The sequence below is a fragment of the Protopterus annectens genome, chromosome 1.part1, assembly GCF_019279795.1.
Source record: "Protopterus annectens isolate FY-2018-M chromosome 1.part1, PAN1.0, whole genome shotgun sequence".
Classification (NCBI taxonomy): domain Eukaryota; kingdom Metazoa; phylum Chordata; order Ceratodontiformes; family Protopteridae; genus Protopterus; species Protopterus annectens.
In genome coordinates this window covers 1,768,996,051-1,769,012,110 of record NC_056726.1, presented here as the reverse complement: position 1 = coordinate 1,769,012,110, position 16,060 = coordinate 1,768,996,051, and positions in this window count along the sequence as shown.

Genomic DNA, 16,060 nt, shown 5'->3' with positions numbered 1-16,060 from the left:
ATATATATATATATATATATATATATATATATATATATATATATATATATATATATATATATATATATATGGATCCATGAGTGTGTGTTTATCATCACTGTGTGTGCGTTTGTGTGTGTGTGTGTGTGTATGTGTGTGTGTGTGTTTGTGTGTGTCTATCATCACTGTTACCATCATACTATAAGTTTTAGTTTTGAAGAACATATACAGTAAGGAGTTTTTAGCCCACTGTATATTCCCTACAAGTGGTTTCAGAAATCTGTTCAATGCCTAGGATTCATAATTCTTTCACAGTGTATAGTGACTTAATAACTGCATTATTCCACTCCTTCTGAGAATGTATTTGGCAACTGAGTGGTGCTTTATACAGTGTCATTTCAGAATGAAGAAAGATAATACCAGTGGAAGTAAATGAGTGAACAAAGGATCGACTATCTTATTCCCACTTAAAAAAATAATGTAAACACTATTTTGTAGCTACAGAGGACATGCCTTATTGCTGAACACAAACCAAAGCATATCACTGGAAGAAATCATCAGACACTGTAACCCAAGATTTTCATAGTTAGCAGTAATTCTGAGTACTGCCATTCTATGTAAATGCAAAGGAGATAATGCATGAGAGGATTGAGCATAATAAGCACATACTGAGGAAACAATGTACAGGAATGTGAAAACAAGCCAAAAATTACTTTACGGTGACCCCTCACCAGCTCACTTGAGGTTAGAACAAAACACTAATTAGAAATAACTATTTAAACCACTGTTATGACTGGTGGATTGAGTCAAATGTAATATTATTTTTCACCTGGGTGGCCTGGCCTAACACTACATTTGGGAACAAATTTACAAAGATAGCAATAATTACAGCTTCATTTAGTCCTTCTAAAAGTACCACCCAGATATCTCCAGATAAAAATAGATGGTCATTTATACATAGTCATATGCAAAAAGGTCCTGGTCATAGAGGGACTGTATAGCCTGCCTGCAATTTGCAAACCTTTTGCATCTGCTTTTCCAGGTGGTGTGTCATAACAGACAAGCACAGAAATTCTAACTGTAAAGCAAGTAGGTTAGCCAGAGATGTCCAACTCTCCATGACAAGTTACAAGGAGGAGCTGCCTCTAGATGTACATGAAAGCCACTAACTCTTGAAGGAGCTAGATTTCTGACATATGGATCTAGAAAGATAGTTCTTAAAGGAGTCACCAGGGAGTTATGTATGAAAGATAAAGGCACGCTGGTGAGATGCATATGGTGAACAGGGATACAGACCTGATTACAAACCAGGCAACCTGAGTTTCAATAGTGGTTTGAGTGCCTGTTAAAGCCGGCATGGAGGCAGTAGTAGAATGACAAGGCTTACCTCTAGTTGTTGTCTTTTTCATCCTTCGAGGAAGAGGAGAGCTATGTGGTTGTGAGAACTCTCTCCCTAGCAGCATTCCCGATGTAGACCAATGCTAACATGGAACTGCTTCTCGTCTATGGGGACAGGGCCAACTGATCCAAGGCACATGGAGGTGTGGCATGCATCAGAAAGGCCTATTTCACATGAACCCTTAAAACCTGAAGTACCCCTGATGGTAATCTGAATGACAGCCTCTCTCAGATTTGCTTTTGCTCCACTGATGGAGAATGAATGGGACAGTTAACTGAGAGAGGTTCTGCTGGATGACAGACAACATTATATACTAACTTGGTATTGTCTCTGGTAAACTGTTTGCATTCCTATTTCTTGCACATTTCTTATGATTAGCTTTATGTTTTACCAATTATTAATGTAAATGTTTCTTGCCTGTCTGGTATATGGTACGAGATATGAAAATGAAAATTGGTCAGTCTTAATAAGTTCTCTACCCTGGTAAACACATTTGAAAGAAAAATGTGAAATAAAATAACAAAAAATAAAAGCATGGATACAGTTGCAAAGTGTTCCTGAAACCTGAAAATAGGATAGGAGCTGTTGCCTTACAATGGGAAGTCTAAGCAATTACCTCTGCCTGTATGGTAAAGTACCTGGAAAAGAAATGACTAGCATTTGTAAACACTGTTTATTTCACTCCTTAGTTTGGAAAAAAAAATCCTGGGTAATCAGTACTGAAAAAATACTGAAATTATGTCAACTCAAAAGAGGCCTCATTTAGTTAAACTTTAAAGAAGTAGGTAGACTTGCATTTACAGAAGTGTTTGTTGAAATCAGAGTAGTAGTGTATTCACGACTGGGTTTCTTTTCTGTCGTTCCATACAGCTTTTGCAAGAAATATCTTTTGCTCAACCTTGTAAATAACCTCAAGTTAAAAATAATGATCTGGTACCAAAGACTGTTTTGTCTATTGCCAGCACAGCAAATAGCATAATCATACTCATAAGGTTTAAAGAAGTAATTTTTCTCACATTGTATTAATGATATTATGCCCAACATTTTAACAAAGCTATTGTATGACACTGAAGGTGTAAAGCCTTTTAGCTACAGTGTAAAAATGATTCATTAATGCCATGAAAATAATTTCATCAGTTTGTTTGTTTGTCTTTTCGGCTTTTCCCGGTTAGGGGTCACCACAGCGGAACTCCGGTCTGCTAATGATTGGCAGCAGATTTTTATGGTGTCGAGTTGCCAGCCCGACACCAAATCTTCAACGAAGGCATGCCCATTCACGCATGTCTTTCGAATGCCACTCGACCGCGGGGAGGACATGCAGACTCCACACAGAAGGCACTCCAGCTGAGAATCGAACAGGAGACCATCTTGCTGTGAGGCAACAAAGCTACCGCTGCACATCAGTATGATGTTTATATATAACAATAACATTTCAAATAATCACTTTGCAGAAAATGTGTTACTTTTTCTTCTTAAAAATGCTCCATATTCAGTATTACAATGCAATAATTATGTGTCCTTCTCTGAATGCTTCGCAGTAAAAAATAAAGCAAATAAATTGCAAAAAAAAAAAATCACACCAAAGTCACAACCAGATGACAAGGCAGGACACTCACATTTTCTCCATTACTCAGCTCTCAGACAGATGACAGGACAACTCAGAAATTCACAGTATTAATAGCTGATAACAAGCTTATAGACCAAAGCTAATAACCTTCTAGAACTTTTGTGGCTGTTTCAAGTTTATAATCATGTGTACCCCTGTTTTTTTTTCCTTTCTTTTCAAAGTCCATTTTAATAGTCTGAGGTGCCCTGACACTGTTTTAAAAGAAGGTAAAGTTTATTTCAAAGGTGATGGCAACCTTGATTGATACATCAGCAGCATCTTCTATTACTGTTAATAGATATTTTAAGGTTTGTTGCCTTTGTTATGTTTAGTGACTATCCCATTAGTATGCTTCAGATGGATAGCCTCATTTGGGAAGGGGCTGTCATGGCAAAAATAGAATTCATAGGTTCATAGGATAATACTAGGCTACTGGCCCCTTATAAGCCTAGCCAAGAATTTTGCCCATGTTCCCACAAAGTCAGTTCCTGTTTTGCCTGTCCATCAGGGACACAGGTGGGATACCAAGGGTATATTTTCTGTTTCCCATCCAGTCGTCCAAATTCCTTTTAAACAGGGCTAGAGAGGTACTCTGCTTGACATGGAGAGGGAGTCGATTCCACAGATGGGGGAATCTTTGGGACACAAATCTATCCCGGCAACAAGTTCTATTGATGTAACAGACTAGGTTGAGGACTTGCATGCAGGTTGCGCAAGTCGAGTTTGACTTATGGATATGCAGTAACTCCATCAAGGCTGAGTCTGAGATGGCCTTGTATGCCAGACACAGGTCACCTTTGAGCAGTCTTTACCAGACTGAGTAGAGGGACAGGACTTTTAGCCTACCTGTATAGGATAGGTGTTTGAGACCCTGGATTTTTCTGGTCAGGAACCTCTGTGGTCTGTCCAAGGGGGAAATGTACTTGATAATGGGTCTGATAAGGGAGGACTTTGTTCCTGAATGAAATACCCTTACTTATGAGGTGGGCCATGTAGAAAGCCTTTCATACAATGGAGGCAATGCGGTGGTCAAAAGTCAAGTTGCTATCAACCTGGGTGCCCAAGTCCCTCACAACTGATTGTGTGCTTGGTACATTGTTATTAATTTAATAATTAGTGGGGATGCCATTTTCCCCAAAGGGGATAATGATGCATTTCTTGGCATTCAGTTTGAGGTCATGCTTCTGCCACCACTCATTAGTTTGGGTAAGGCCCTCTAGGAGGATGTTCACATCACTATGAAAATTTAAGACAGTGCCCAGTTTGCAGTCATCTGTAGACCTGGACAGCCACAGATCACTGGTTTTGGCTTGCACCTCAGAAAAGTATATCCCAAACAGTAGAGGCCCATAGACCAATCATTGGGGTGCACAACTTGTTACAGGTCTACTACTAGAGGAGGCTTCCCCTATTTTAACTGAGTGGGTTCTATCAGTGAGTCAGTTAGCTACCCATCTGGTAGCATATGAGTTGATGCCTAGCTGGAAGAGTTTATCTATTATGCCTGAGTGGGAAATAGTGTCAGAGGCTTTGGCTAGGTCAAGGTAGGTGGTGTGCACCGTCTTCCCTCATCCATGGCTTTGGTGACTATTTTGAAGAAGCCAACTAAGTTTAACAGGCATGATTTCCCCTTGACAAAACCAAACTGTGTGGGGTCAAGTGCTTGGAGATTGCCAATGATCTTGTTTATAAGGTCCATGATAATGCATTCCATGGCCTTGCAGATCAGGCTAGTTAGGCTGAAGGGTCTATAACTCCCTGGGTCAGTGGATGCTCCTCCTCTGCATAGAGGCATGACAGTGACTGTCCTCCATTCGGTTGGGATGAAGCTGGTGCTCAGGCTTTGGTTGAATAGGGTGCCTAACTGAACTGAGAGCTCATACCTGAGTTCATGTAGGATACAGCCAGGGCATGTAGGATACAGCCAGGGATATTGTTGGGTTCCATGGAGACTGTATTTTTTTGCTTTTGAGAGGGCATTAAAGACCTGCTCCCTGGTGATGAGGGGAGAGGAGGCAGGTGCTGGGGATATCCTGGTTTACTTATGGGGGTACAGGCAGGGGGTAATGGTTTCACTGAACCTGTCTGCCAGCAGATTGGCTATATCTACACTGTTTGTGTATATGGAGTTATTAACCACCAGTTCAGAGCAGATTTGGGTGTTACCTTTGAGATTGCGGATGTATATGAAGAAGGACTTGTGATTGTCCTTAGTGGATGTAGCCAATTTGGACTCAAAGTTATACTTACAGGATTTCACCAGTGACCTTATTTGCTTGTTCAGACAAAGGAGAGATTTCTTCCAACTTGGCACCTGCTCCTTCTTGGTCCTGGACATCATTTTTTTTTTCCTTTTATTGTGGAGTTTGTTTAATTAATTAATTAATTAATTAATTAATTAATTACTTTTTCCTTCAGGAAGGGGTATGATGCAAAGAAGGTGATTAGCTTTTTAAGTATTTCTGAGTCTTCACATTTTTGAATCTATCTATCATATTAGTGAAGAATCTCTGAAATCTTTCTGTCTGACCCAGATGTTTGTCAAGGGGCTATGATTGGCCAAACAAGCAAGATGTATATTAAACTGATTGCCTGCATGTATTGGTTGCTAATCATCTAAAGTACTGAATGGATAACCAATGTAATAACCTAGTAGCCAAAGGAAAGGTGGTTGTGTTCTTCTTTACCTAGGTCCTTAATAACAAAATGTGTTTTCTTTTTTCAGTTCAGTAGATGGCATAGACCATATGCTGTAGTAAAGTTAACATGTTACATTTGGTAACACTGAGAGCTAAGTATTATTTTTTGCCCCTTCTATAGGTTATGTCTTACCCTGGCTGGAGAGCTACTGCATCTGAGTGGGACTGGCCAAGGCTACCCACTTAACAATAATCAGCAGGCTTAATGTACCAGACACTACTGATAATAAGCCATGCATCAAAGAAGAAGAAGGAGGTAAAGGGAAGTATTGTCATCATCATCACCATAAACTTCTTTTCCCCATTTTTTACATGAGGTCCGGGTTGACATCTTTCTGTGTTCAATGCCACCTTCCTACCTTCTTCAGTGGTCACTACTGACTGGTGCAAGTCTTCTGTCATGCAATCCATTCATCTCTTTGCTGAACCCCCTTGTTTACTCATGCCATCTTCTTGTCTCTTCTAAATCTTCCTCACTAGATTGTCTTCTACTTTCCAGCACATGCCCAAACCACCATATATTTTTTACTTTGACCTTCTCTATAATTGGAGCTACTTTGGCATCTATTCTGATGCCCGCATTTCTTCATATGCCCTACAGTGTGCATCTTACCACCCATCTCAGGCACTTCGTCTCCATCATCTCTAGCTTCCTCAGTTGCTTTGCCTTTAGTGTCCAGGTTTCTGTACCATACAATTGCTTTTCAACTTCTTTGTCATTCCTCTGTCAGACACTGCCCCTGACATATTGTGCTACTTGTGTGCAGTCTCTCTTATTCTAGATTTTGCCTCATCATTCATGCATTTCTTCACCTCAAACACCCCCAGATACTTCAAACTGTTAACCTGTCCCACTACTTTCCATTCTGCCTTAGTTTTCTTCTTCTTCTGATTGTCCCCATTTGCTGCCATGACAACTGCCCTGTCTGTACTCAATTTCATCCCATGTGCATTCAGTTTTGCATTCCATCCCTCTATCATTTGCTGAAATTATTGCACAGAGTCTGCATAGGTTCATAGGTTCATAGGTTCATACTAGGCTATCTGCCCTAGGGCATTTATAAGCCTAGGCAGAGTGTGTGTGGCTTTCACCACCCCTTAGGATGAGAATACTATACCCATTAGTTTGCTGTGCCTCTGTCCAGCAGTGATACAGAGATGATTCCCGGGGTAAACCTACGATCACCCATCCACTCGTCAAGATTTCTCTTGAACAGAGTCAGTGAGGGGCTCTGCCTCACATGGACTGGGATTCTGTTCCATAGTGTAGGGAGTCTCTGGGTGATGAATCTGTCCCTCCAGCACATCCTATTTATATCCGTGTTGAGGTTTAAGTCTCTTGCTCTCGTGGCTCTGGTGGATTTGGATTTTTGGAGGTGGAGCATGTCCATTAATTCCGGGTTGGACATGGCCTTGTATGTCAGGCACAGATCACCTCTGAGCAGACGGTATGCGACTGAATAGAGCTGGAGTTTCTTCAGTCAGGCATCATATGACATATGTTTGAGCCCCTTTATCCTTTTGGTGAGGAACTTTTGGGGTCTTTCCAACTGCTGCAGGTGTCGGGTAAGGTACATTCGAATGGGGCGTTGTACTCAATCATTGGTCTGATAAGTGAAGAGTACAGGGGTACAATGACCTCTCCTGATCTGGATGTGAATCCCTTCATGATCAGGTGGGCAATGTAGAAGGTCTTCCTAACCACTTTGGCAATGTGAGTGTCAAAAGAGAGGTTACTGTCAACTTGGGTCCCCAGGTCCCTGATAACTTCTTCCGTGTTTAATGGATTACCACCTATGTGGTAATTAGGGGTTACCTTGTTTTTCCCAAAGGGTATGACTATACATTTTTTGGCATTTAGCTTAAGGCCATGGCTCTGGCACCAGTTATCCATTTCTATGAGACCTTTCTGGAGGATACCTGTGTCTGATGGTGTGTCAATTATGGTGCCCAGTTTGCAGTCATCTGCAAATTTTGTCAGCCACAATCCTCCTATGTTTGCCTGCACTTCAGAAAAATAAATGCCGAACAAGAGGGGGCCCAGGACTGAGCCCTGTGGGACACCGCTCGTGACCGGCTTAGAGTCTGACATGGCACCAGCAACTCTAATCCTGTGTGTTCTGTCCTTGAGCCAGTTTGCAACCCATCTTGTGACATATGGGTTTACATCTAAGCTGGTGAGCTTTTCTATGATGCCCGAGTGGGGTATTGTGTCGAACGCTTTTGCTAGGTCAAGGTAGGCTGTGTGAACTGCCTTACCCTCATCAATGGCCTTAGTGACTGTTTCGAAAAAGTCGACCAAGTTCAAGAGGCAGGATCTGCCCTTGACAAAGCCAAATTGGGTAGGATCCAGTGTCTGTAGGTCCCCAATGTTTTATTTATGAGTTCCATTATGATCCTCTCCATAGCTTTGCAGACAAGGCTCGTCAAGCTTATGGGGCAGTAATTTCCAGGGTCCGCAGAAGCACCGCCTTTGTGGAGTGGGACCACAGTTGCCGTACGCCATTCTTTGGGTACGTATCCTGTAGTAAGGCTAAGATTAAACAGCAGCCTTATGTGTGGGTTTAGTTCCTCATTGAGTTCGTGTAGCACACAGCCAGGGACACCATCCGGTCCCATTGATGCTGTGTTTTTTGCTTTAGAGAGAGCAGCTCTCACCTGGGCATCTGAGATGTTTGGGAGGCTAGACTCTGGTGGGATAGATATTTCTCCTTTTGGGGAGGGAGGGGAGAAATTTGCACTGAACCTGTCTGCCAGTATGTTGGCAATGTCTGTGGGTTCAGTGATTTTTTTATCATTTTGGACTAATTCTGAGCATATCTGGGAGTTTCCACCCAGGTTTCTAACATAGCTAAAGAAGGCTTTATGAATGTCTTTTGTGTCATTAGCGATTTTTCTCTCAAAGTTGGCCTTGGATGATTTTATGAGTGATCGTAGTTTTTTGCTAGTATTGAACAGAGATACCTTCCCTTTTAGGGATTTTGCTCTGTCATGTAGTAGCTTTCTCCTCTTGTTGTAGAGTTTGTTTATGGCTGGTGTCCACCAGACCGGGCGCCTGCCTTTGGTGGAAAGGGTCTTGATTTTATTAGGAATTGCTTGATCCATACATTCCTGGAGGTGCTCATAGAAGGCATTTGTAAGGGTTTCAGCAGCATGGGTTGTGGTTTCCACTGGCTCGGGGGCCTTGAAGGATACCACTCCAGTCTTAAGAAGTGTGAAGTTTGCTTTTGAGAAGTTCTTCACTGTGGTCTTTTGCTGGGGTGGGGCGGGATGTGGAACTCCAGTGAGATTAATTTATGGTCTGATCTCACCAATGAGGGATATACTTCTGGTGTGGAGCATTTTGTCCCCATGTTTGTGATGATCAGGTCTAGTATATTTTCTCCTCTTGTGGGAATGGTGACTAGTTGTTCCATAGCATTTGAGTTTATGAACTCAAGGAACCTTTGGGCTAGGGTGTTGGGGCTTGAGTAATGTTCCCAGTCTATGTTTGGGTAGTTGAAGTCACCCAATATGATGGTGTTTGGAGAGACATTCATACTCTCCAGTGTCTTCAGGAAGGCTGTGTGGGTTTCCTGAGTTTGAGAAGGTGGTCTGTAGCATGTTACAAACTGTAGGGCAGTTTTACCTCTGGTTAATTGCACCTGGATGGTCTCCGATGTTTTGTGCGTTGCCACTAACCTGGAGGTGTGGGTATCCTTTATGAATATGGATACTCACCCTCCTTTTGTGGTTCGGTCCGGATTTTGGGGCCGGAACGCATGATATGAGGTATAACCTGATAGTGCTGGGTTGCTCTCAGGAGCCTTGAACCAGGTTTCAGTCACAGCACAGACATCGATGTTCTCCATACTGAGGAGGGCTTCGAGGGCATGCATCTTGAGGTTTAGACTTCTGGCATTGAGCAGCATTACCCTTAGTTTTTTTCCATTTTTGTTTTCTAGGGCGGTAGGTTTGTCATTTGAGCCTTGCCTAAAAAAGGCACTATGGGGGTGGCAAGAGCCTTTGCCAATATCCGGAAGCCAAGGGGTGACAGGTGCAAGCCGTACCTTGCGAAGCAGCGTGGATTGTCAAGCGTGTCATCCCAGGCAGACAGACATTGGATCCCCTTAGAATGACACCAGTAATTAAGCCAATTATTAAAGCTGATCATTTTGTCTCTGTATTGTGGCATCATTCTTGGTGAGGGTAGGATACTGCTCAGGGTCAGGGTCATACCGGCCTGGGCTACATAATCTGAGAGCTCCTCTATGTCTCTTTTCATGTAGTCCAGGGAGGTACATCTCAGGTCGTTCACACCGGCATGGACAATGACTGAGTCATACTTGTACTTGCTGTGGAGTGACCTGAGTGCTTGTGTTATGTGGCGGATTCTAGCGCCTGACAGACAGCTTACTGTGATCTTTTCCTTGTTCAGTCTGGTGAGTGGGACGTCAGTGTGTCTGACTATGGAGTCACCTATAACAAGTGTGTCTGGCATTGTGTTTGGCCTTAAGGGCTGTGACTGTTTAGCACACTGACTTTGAGAACTATGTGTTGCATGTCTTATGTCTTGAGGTGGCAGTTGCTTGGGTGTCTGCTTTGGAGGCCTCTGTAGTTTTGGTAGATTTTTGATCAGTGCCTCCGAGTATGTCTTTGTGTGTTTATGTGTTTGTTTTGCAGTTGTGATAGTTCTATGTGAAACTGGGTTTGTGGTGTGCGTGGTTTCCTTCTCCTCCTGTCTGGTCTTTCCAGTCCTGAGTTGAGAGAGCTCAGCCTCCAGTTTGGCTATATAGTTGCATCTCTCACATGTATTTGTGTTTTGTGGGAGAAGGAGTGGGTTGTCTGTGTACATGAGGCAATTGTAACATTGCCTCAAGATGCCCAGATTTACCAGCTGAACAGGAGAGGAGGCTAGCAACTGACCCTTCGACATGCTAGAAAAAGTTTGCTGTGTAACTGAGTCAGAAGGGACCTATAGGGAAATGGGTATTCAAGGGGATTCTAGGCTAATGTAGTACTTTGTTTAGTATACAAGTACTTTACCTATATAAAAATGCTTTAGGAGCAAGTGCTGAGCTTTACCTATATAAAAATGCTTTAGGAGCAAGTGCTGAGCTTTTGAGATAGAGAATAGACTGTTTAGATTGCAAGTAGAGAAGTTCTAAGGGAAAAACTGAAAAGCAGACTTTACGGAGCCAGAAATAGTTTAACCTTGTTTAACCGGCGCTGCCCAATGGTGCTCTATGGGCAACTCCGCGCTAAATCACGCAAAAGCGCGCTAAAGCGGGCTTTATAGCAGGGGGTTGAAAAGAGCTAGGAATTGACCCAAAATGGCCAATAGACTACAAGTTTCTGGCTGGAACCACTGCTCTAGGGACAAATAGGCTGCTCTGTGCTCCCCACTCCCACTGGTGAACAAAGAAGCTTCCCTTTATCCAAATAAGGATATGGAATAGCACAGGAACCAAGCCAAAGCCCAGAGATCAGCAAACTCTGAAGACTGGACTATTCTAGTTCAGTAAGGCAGGAAAACAAGATTTTTTTTTGTTTTTTTTTTTTGCAGAAAACAGAGGAAAAACAGACAGTAAATGCTATAAATGCTTTTAAACGGCTAGCGCACTTGAGTGTGTTAGCCTACAGGTAAGATTAAACAACAAATACCTTTTTTAAAAGTGCAAAACAGTTAATCAACACAAAAAACAGTTTAAATAGAATGCAGAGCTGTATAAACAGGCGAAAATGCAGTCGCTAAGCAGTAAATAATCAAAAAGCCAGAAGAAAATACTTAAATCAGGAAAAAGTCACTCTTTTGCTCTCTGCTGCTTGTAGAACTCTGCAGGACACCACAAGGAGCTGTGCTGAGTTGAATACAAGCGAAAAAGCTCGCTAAAGCAGGCTTTATTACAGGGGGCTGAAAAGAGCTAGGAATTGACCCAAAATGGCCAATAGACTACAAGTCTCTGGCTGGAACCACTCCTCTAGGGACAAACAGGCCGGTCAGTGCTCCCCAATCCCACTGGTGAACAAAGACGCTTCCTTTTATCCAAATAAGGATATGGAATAGCACAGGAACCAAGACAAAGCCCAGAGATCAGCAAACTCTGAAGACTGGACTATTCTAGTTCAGTAAGGTGGGAAAACAAGATTTTTTTTTTTTTTTTTCTTTTTTGCAGAAAACAGACAGTAAATGCTTTTAAGCGGCTAGTGCACTTGAGTATGTTAGCCTACAGGTAAAATTAAGCAACAACTAACTTTTTAAAAGTGCAAAACAGTTAATCAACACAAAAACAGTTTAAATAGAATGCAGAGCTGTATAAACAGGCTAAAATGCAGTCGCTAAGCAGTAAATAATCAAAAAGCCAGAAAAAAATACTTAAATCAGTTATAGCAAATACAGTTATAACAAATGCTCTGAAATATACTGTATATTTCCAAAATGTTTGAGAAGGACAGAACAGAAGGCCTTATCAAATGTTCTCTCTGTATTAAGCAGAATGAGCTAATGACACTAGACTGGGAGGTGTGTCACAGTAGGGGTGGGCAACTGCAAAGCCACCAAGTATAAGAGCAAGACACCAACACGGAGGGAGGGTGGGACAAAATAGCCTACAGACAGCAAGCACTAGAGAGACAAATGAAAGTTTTTAAACAGATAAGGATTTGTGAAGATACTGAATAGACAAAGTGCTTTATATATATTAAATTGTAAAAACAGTAATCTGTAAAAATATTCAAAAAAATCAAGATACTTATATTTTGTAGCTCAGTTGCAGTCGACAACCTCTCTAGTCTGCACTGTGTGCAAAAGACAGAAACTTTTTTTTACAAGAACACAAAAGAACCAGCCCCCACTAGCCAAGAGATAATTACACAGAGGAGATGTTTCAGTTTACAAGCACTAGAGAGACAAATGAAAGTTTTTAAACAGATAATAAATATGATACCACATTGTCTGTATACAACAGCTTTATTGCTCCAACACAACAACCTCTTTGCTAAGGTAATCCATCACCATTATTAACAACACTAGGATCAGAGCTGAGTCCTGTTGCTCACTCACTCCTAGTATGAATCCCTCTGCAAGTCTGAACACTGTTTGTATACATAGCCTGCACCGATTTTACAAATGTTTTGGGATCTTTGAATCTTTGCAGGGCTGTCAAAATCAACTTTCTCGGGACCTTGTAATATTCTTTTAAAGAGTTTAGTAATGTCCAGGTGGAGACTTTCGTCATCTCTTTTTCCTTCTCAGCTATCTATCTCACTTTAAACATTGGACTGGTTGTGCTGCATCCTGATCTGTTTCCAGACTACTCATCTTCCAGCTTACTTTCTGTTATTCTGCAAATTCCTTTATCAATCGCCTCTCTAGCACTTTCATGCCATATGAGGAGTGTGATACGTCTATACTGCCCAAAGCTGGGAATTTTACATTTGTTCTTGTCTACTGAAACTACAATGCACTCTCTCCACTTATCTGAGATACTCCTTTCACTCCATATTTCTTTGAGTACCCTCTTGGCAATTTCATCCCCAACTTACCCAACATTTTGACTACATCTGCTGTGACTTCATTAAAGCCTGCTGCTTTTTAGGGTGGGGTCTTCTTCCTCTTTCATCATAGGCTCTTTCTGGGACAGTACAGCTTTGGGAGGGGGGGTATTCATTCAGAAGCTGCTGGAAGTACTCCATCCATCTGACGTTGATGTCATGGGGCTGATGGGAAGGTTGTTGCTGGCATCCCTTATGAATGGTGCCTGATGATTATCATCTTTATTTTTCTTTCTTTGCCTTGCAACCTGATAGAGTTTCTTTGTGTCATCTGCTGAGTCACTTTCCAGAAGTAGGTAGAGAGCTTCTGATGCCTCCTTATTTGCTATTGCAGCTGCCATCTTAGCATCCTTGTTATCCAACCAGTATTCCTTCTTTGTTTGGTCCATCTTTTCAATCTCACATGTTTTCCTGGACTCCTTTTTTGGTAATTTCCTGGACTTCCACATTCACCACCAGCTTTCCTTATGTACCTTATTTCCAAACCTGACTCAGGCACACATCTGTTCAATGACTCTTACATGTTTTTGGAACACTGCCAATCTTCTTCAACTCCACCTTTTTCCTTTTCATCCTGAGTTGCTTGAATTTCCTTGAACTCTTGTGCTTTTTCTCCAGTCAACTTCCAGGTTTTCAACCTAGTCTCTTTTGACATTAGAGTCTTCTCTAACCACCACCTGCAGCTGATTGTGACCATCAGTGGTTTGCTCTGTGTGCCTACTGCTTCACTGGGATAACTTTGCAATTTTTGACTCTACACCAATGGTCTTTCTTTACTTGGAGGAAGTCTACCTGAGTTGCCGATTCTCCATTCTTGTGTATGATCTTGTGACTGCCTGTCTTGCTGAATCATGTGTTGGCCACCATCAAGCCATTTGTTAGACAGAAATCTAGAATAACTTCTCCTTTATTCCTGTTATCTCAATGATGTGGACACAGCCAGTTGTCATATCCTGTTTGTCTCTCCCAATATGAACATTCAAGTACCAAATTATCAATACCAACTCATGTTGTCCTGCTTTTTCTAGTAGGTCATGCAACTGCTGCCTAAATGCACTTTTTCCCTGTTATCACAAGAACATAGGATAAGATTATTGTCCTGTAACATTCTTCATTTAAATTAATTTGGAAGTGAGAGTTGATCTTTCAACATTACTAGCTTGATTTTACTGGAAAGCCAGTTGTTATGCAATACACAAATGGTTTGACCTAAAGTTCATGGTGTGTGTTTAGAATTTTTTTCATTTGGATAGTGCCAAATAAATTCTACATAGGTTCATAGGGTCATAGGTTGGTACTAGGCTATCGGCCCTAGGGCCTATACAAGCCTAGCCATAACAATTCCCTGGCTATTTCTTCCCACACTATTTACTTCCCGGACCCCTGTCTAGCAGGGCGACTGACATAATCCCCTGGGTGAATTTCCTTTCTCCCATCCAATCGTCAAGGTTTCTTTTGAAGAGGGCCAAAGAGGCACTCTGCTTGACATGTATGGGCAGTCTATTCCAGAGTCTGGGGAGTCTGAGTCAGGAACCTATCCCTCCAGCATGTTTTGTTTATTGTGATGACAAGGCTTAGATCCCTGGATCGTGTGGCTCTGAGGGATTGGGATTTCTTTAAGTGTAGCATGTCCAACAGCTCTGGGTTTGACATGGCCTTGTATGTTAAGCAGAGATCCCCTCTGAGTAGACGATGTGCAGCAGAGTATAGCTGGAGTTTTTTTATGGCAGTCAGCATAGGGCATCTGCTTTAGGCCTGTGATTCTTTTAGTGAGGTATTTCTGCGGCTTTTCCAGTTGTTGCAGGTGTCTTGAGAGGTACATACCAAATGGGGCATTGTATTCTATAATGGGTCTAATGAGGGATGAGTACAGTGGGACAATGACCTGCTTTTTTCTGGATGAAAAGCCCTTAGTGATGAGGTGTGCCACATAGAAGGCTTTCCTGACTGTTGTGGTGATGTGGTTATCGAAGGTGAGACCACTGTCCACCTGTGTCCCTAAGTATCTTATCACACTTTCAGTGTTTAGTGCACTGCCACCTATGTGGTAATTCATGAGTACATGTTTTTTCCCAAAGGGGATAACTATACATTTCTTGGCATTGAGCTTGAGCCCATGGCTCTGGCACCAAGCATATGTTTCTGTAAGGCCCTTTTGTAGATTATCCACATCATTTGGGGATTCAATAATGGCTCCCAGTTTTCAGTCATCTGTGAACTTTGTTAGCCAGAGTCCCTTAGTGCTGGCCTGTACTTCAGAGAAGTAGATGCCAAGCAAGAGTGGTCCCAGGACTGAACCCTGAGGTACTCCACTTGTCACTTGTCTAGAGCTGGATTTGGAGTCAGCTACTTTTACAGTGTGGGTTCTGTCAGTAAGCCAGTTGGCAACCCATCAAGTGACATAGGGATTTATGCCCAGCTTAGTAAGTGTATCTATGATTCCAGAGTGGGGGATGGTGTCAAAGGCCTTGGCAAGGTCCAGATAGGCTGTGTGGACTGCCTTACCCTCGTCCATGGCTCTGGAGACTGATTCAAAGAAGTCAATCAGGTTCAGGAGACATGATCGCCCTTCATGAACCCAAACTGGGTTGGGTCCAGTGTTTGAAGGTTGTCAATGTCTTTGTTTATAAGTTCCATGATAATGCATTCCATGGCCTTGCAGATCAGGCTCGTCAGACTGATGGGACAATAGTTCCTGGGATCCAAGGTGGATCCCCCCTTGTGGAGTGGGATAACTGTAGCTGTGCGCCACTCAGTGGGCACAAAGCCTGAGGTGAGGCTATGATTAAACTTGACACTTAGGTTAGGTGCCAGTTCATTTTGTAGTTCATGTAGTACACAGCC